Consider the following 5,332-nt stretch of genomic DNA (forward strand, 5'->3'; position numbering starts at 1 on the left):
CTTGAGGCCTGATTGGTGGAATCCCAGCTGGTAGGACGAACGCTGAGGAGGGACGTACATAAGTTATTGTGTTGCTATAGAAGAGGAAAGATCTTAGTTTTGCTATCTGTTGTTGCATGGCTTGGATACAAACAATACTGATTAGCAGGGATTAAAATAGGAATAGGAGACATTTAAGATCTACCCTGAAGGTTTTTCAAACCAGTCATTTAGATCAGGAAATTCATATACATAATAGCCAGCTGAAACTTTATAAAACTTCTGTCAGAACAAATAAATACATTTTTAATCTGAAAAATAATAAATAAAAATGGGAGGATGGTGCTAAAGGGGTCTAGTTTCAATCTTCCAGCCTGTCAGCTTAACATTTATAGAAAGTGCCAGACAGTAAATCACCTTTGCCAAGTGAATGAAAGAAGCTTGACCTCGTTGGATGATGGACTAAGAGCAGTGCTAAACACCGCTCACGCCCTGACTCCCCCCACCTGTCCCAAAGCAGGATGCATGGGGAAGTGCGGGGAAGCATTGGTGAATGCTGGTGAAGGTGCCGCTATTGCAACTTCAGACAAAGGCACCAGGACTTCGAGCCTCAGTGCCGAGTCTCTGAGAGCTCATCAAAACACTGACGGGCCAAGCAGCCCAGCAAATGGAATGTTGTCTTTCCCAGGAATGGATGCCAGAGGGCTCCAAAAATCTGCTGTGAGCCATAGACTGTGAGTGTCTGTGCCTTTGTTTGTGTACAGAGTGAAGGTGCCACTCACAGCCGGTTTTCCCACCATGCTGCTGGGATGGAGAGCTGCTCATGCGGAGACTGCTGGTCCAGCAGAAACCTGTGGCACGCCAGCAACACTGAATATGGTGTTGGGTCCAGCACTGGCGATGCATTGTTTGACCCTGTCGACCCTGTGTTTCACTCTCCCAGAACACCCTAAGGCGTGATGGTAATGGAGCCCCTGTGCCAGAAATTGAGGGCTGATTCTATGCATGAGTCGTCTGCATGCAGTCCCAGCATGCTCTGGGCTGGAGACACGTGTGGAGCCGCTGAGCTGCAGTGTGCTTGGGTAACACTGCCTTCAGTGACTCACAGAGCCGTGCTGTGTTGCTTTGGAAGGCTTCTCTTCTTCCACACAGGAACTCACAATAGCAGAGCCCGAAATGACAGCCCTCCACAGGAACACACAGTGCTGTGTGCATATCCCTGGTGGGTGTGCACATCAATCTCACTGATTATACCCAGTGACTGACTGCTCCTGTTCTGTCCAAAACACGCCTCTTGGGTCTCATGTTCTCAGCATTCCCTGGAAGAGCGGTCCCCTGGCTGAGTGCTGTAGAGGGAGTCTGTGATCTGGCTAGGATCTACGTCCATGTGGACAGATGTATCGTAGACAACCAGAGTTCCTCCCTGGCTGTTCTCTCATTATCCAGGTAAATATTTCATTATCCAGGTAAAATTATCGAACCCTTTCAAAACTGTTTTGCTCCTTAAGCAAATTAATTGAGTTGATTTTGTTGAAAAAGGAGGAAATTAATTCATTTAGGCAGACTCTCAAACATGCCTGTCGGTATGTCGAGCCCACACTCACTGAACACCAGGGGGCAGTGCCCACACCCACAATGGCACCTGGGATTTTTTTGCCACATGTACTGATGATAGTGTCACATGAAGAGCATGGTTGATCGATCTCTGATGAGATGATGAGTGTTCACTGGTCCAGTACGTTTCCTCGCATACCGACTTCCCCAGAATATATGGTTCTGATGTGTTTTGGGTCACCGATGCCCTCAGTTTGGTGCTGATAGATGAAGGTTTGGGTCCGTTAGGTAGCTAGTGCCACGGCGCACACCTGTGGCTGAGCGTGCCGGCTCTTGTAGGCCTGGCAGTGGGCCCATCCAGATCGGGCTCCCGGCTGTTCCAGCTTGTGAGGAGGACAAGCAAACCCTGGGCCCACTGGCCCTCAGGAGCCTGTCAGAGCGCATGTTAAATTAGCCATTTGTTTTTGCTCACAGGGAGGTCTGCACACAACACTGATGTGGAACGAGGCCTGGCCTGCCTGTGGTTCAGCAAGGACCCACTCCATGCATACTAGCTGTAACAGGTCTTTTACCGTCACACACGCTGCCGGCGGGCAGGACAGCAGGACACAGAGAACGGCTGTCAGAGGCCCCACATCACTCAGATCTCCCTCATACAGAAGGCCGAGTGCGAGTGGCCCCCGCCACCCTCGCCGGGCCCAGCCCAGCCTGGCTGAGCTGCAGTAAGAGCGGAGTGCTTGGAGGCCATAGATCCCAACTGGAGCACAGAGATCCTGTTTGAAGAGTGGATCCCCTCAATATCTCTGTGTCACTGTTAATTTAAGTGCATCTCTCAACCTGTGTCTGTCACTCTAAGTGTATCTCCCAGCCAGAATCCATCAATCAAGTGCATCTCTCAACCTGTGTCTGTCACTCTAAGTGTATCTCCCAGCCAGAATCCTTCAATCAAGTGCATCTCTCAACCTGTTTTCTGTCAGTCTAAGTGTATCTCCCAGCCAGAGTCCATCAATCAAGTGCATCTCTCAACCTGTGTCTGTCAGTCTAAGTGTATCTCCCAGCCAGAATCCATCAATCAAGTGCATCTCTCAACCTGTGTCTGTCAGTCTAAGTGTATCTCCCAGCCAGAATCCATCAATCAAGTGCATCTCTCAACCTGTGTCTGTCAGTCTAAGTGTATCTCCCAGCCAGAATCCATCAATCAAGTGCATCTCTCAACCTGTGTCTGTCGGTCTAAGTGTATCTCCCAGCCAGAATCCATCAATCAAGTGCATCTCTCAACCTGTGTCTGTCGGTCTAAGTGTATCTCCCAGCCTGTATCTATAAGTCTATCTCTAGAGTGTTTAACAGCAGCAACAGCTTGTTAGCTACTTTTCTTTATTTGTTTGACATTCTGATTATTTGGTTTTAAATTTCTTACAAATTACTTCCCAGGTACAAACTGATATTAAAATAATATAAAAATTCCAACAAACTGCCAGGCATCTGGCTTGAGACTGTAAGGATTGCAGTCCCTTAATGACAGGTGGGAACAGTTTCTGAAGCACGGTCCCCTTTAAAACCACTCTGGAGAATAAGGTCCCTTCACAGAGCCCTGCTGCACGACACTGAGCTGAGGACAAGCAGGCTAACATTTGAATTAGCATCCCTGCACGCATCTGCCTTCTGGAGTGAAACCCAAATCACCCCACTGTGCAGGTTCCAGGCTGTATTTGGTTCTTGTGTTCAGAGGCCTCTAATGTTACTGTGCTGTCGCTGTCACCGACAGTGATTCATTCTCTTGAATATCCATGTTTATTTAATGTGTGATCTGAAGCCTGTGATGTCATTGTGATGTTAGTGTCTCAGACAGTGATTCATTCTCTTAGTTGAATATCCTACTTTTTATAAAGTTTGTCTGTTCAGAATTCTGTGTCATTGAGTTGTTACTGTGCTGTCACAGTCCAAGACACCGCCTTGGTTCATAATCCTCCTGTTGAATGGAGGGTCCCCACAAAGATGTGAATACAAACATGTCACATATGCTGTCTTGGTTCACTCTACTACTGTTTATTTAGTTTATGTGTTCAGAAGCCTGTATCACTGGGCTGTCCTCTGTTAATTTCCTGTCACTGATCCGGACAGCATAACTTTAATGAATAAATCCATCATGCTCCAATGGGGCAGGAAAGCTGTATGTTTGCCGCTGTGAGATTTCTGTGTGTCTGCCCATGCTACCTGCATCCCACTCCACCCCCCCAGGCAGGTTGCTTTCTGTCCCCTGGCTTCCCATACCCCTGATCACCCTGGCAGAGATGTACTTCCACTTTGAATGAGACGATTGTCAACTAACCTCACAGGTCAACAGTTACAGGTCAGCAGGTGCCTTTGCTGAAATGTTAGTGTTGGCTCCGTGTCACACCATCCATATGGAACAGTTTGTTTGGTCACGTTTCCCCCATTATGACACCCTTTGGCCATCTGCTCCTGGTCACATGTTCTAATGAGCCATACATCAAACAGGTTTGTGGGGGAGGGGTGTTCAAGTGATTAAAGACAGGGAGGAGACAGACTGTCATGCATCTTCACGAGCCCCGCTTTGCTTCTGAAAATCAGGACTTGTTTCTGTACACTTGTTGCGTGTCCTAATTTTACCCACTACTGGCGGTGATTCCCATATATCAGCACTATATCTGCCTTTTCATAATCTGTAAACCTAGGTACTGTGATGTATATTCTGCCTGTTCATGGGGTAATCTCTAATCTAATCTAATCTAATCTAATGTGTATTCTACCTCTACATGGGATAATCTCTAATCCCAGTAAGCATTATATGTATTCTACCTCTACATGGGATAATCTCTAATCCCAGGATCTGTGATGTGTATTCTGATTGTTCCTGGGGTAATCCCACAACCAGCAGTGTATATTTCATCTGTTCATAGGATAATCAGAATCAGAACTTTACTGCCATTATGTACCAACATACCAGAATTGTTTGTGGTCCAATGCCAAACATGAAGTACATAATATTAAAGGAGAAACACTTCACAGAATACTATGTATAAAAATAGGAATTCAACAAAGCACACAAACATGTACAGAGGACCTCCACGATCATACAGATGATAGAATGAAAGAGATCTTATGACAACAATGAACATAGAAGAGGAGAATTATCCCTGGCTGAATGGACTGCATGTGAGTGACAGGGATACTGAAGTACTAGGTGAGTTTATTTATCCCTTCTGTTCCTCTTCTGATCAACATCCTTGTTTATTAAATCAGCATTCACGTAGTGCTATATTTACATCAAAGTGAAGTGCTGCTTTCTAAATTCCATTTTTAAAATGAATCCTGGGTCCAGATTATGGAGAAGTGCCTACTGGGAATTGCATTACAGAAATGATGGCAAAATCGTAATTTTATGACTTCTACTAATAGTGAATGGCTCGCAGTGTTAATCACTAGCAAATGCACCACACAAGCATTCTATGTTCTTTTAGCGCCCCTTGTGGTGAAAACTCCTGCTGATTAAAAGATGGTAACATTAGCTTTGGCTTGGTTCAGCAAGCAGGTAGGAGAACCCGTGTCTGTAAATAGCCTACAGTATGTGAGATGGACTTCCATTCCGTCTCAAGTGTCCCCATGCTTCTTGGAGTTCAGACACAGAGTAGGACACCTGAGTGAAGTGTTGTGGTTGTGATGGGCTCTGCTCTGGCAGGAGGTCATCTGAGCACGGGAAGGAAGAGCACAAAAGGACAGGGCTCTACAGTAGGCAGGTGGCCCAGTGCATACTGGGTGTATATAGCTGGGTCACCTT

At 46.3% G+C, this 5,332-nt stretch overlaps 1 long non-coding RNA gene across 1 annotated transcript; it reads left to right on the top strand.

Moving 5' to 3' along the window:
• The first annotated feature begins 1,302 nt into the window (after window positions 1-1,302).
• LOC140589002 (uncharacterized) lies at window positions 1,303-3,437 on the top strand. The gene is made up of 2 exons (XR_011990179.1): window positions 1,303-1,425; window positions 2,008-3,437. It is a non-coding gene; the product is annotated as an uncharacterized lncRNA (long non-coding RNA).
• The last annotated feature ends 1,895 nt before the right edge of the window (window positions 3,438-5,332 follow it).

The sequence above is a fragment of the Paramormyrops kingsleyae genome, chromosome 4, assembly GCF_048594095.1.
Source record: "Paramormyrops kingsleyae isolate MSU_618 chromosome 4, PKINGS_0.4, whole genome shotgun sequence".
NCBI lineage: Eukaryota > Metazoa > Chordata > Actinopteri > Osteoglossiformes > Mormyridae > Paramormyrops > Paramormyrops kingsleyae.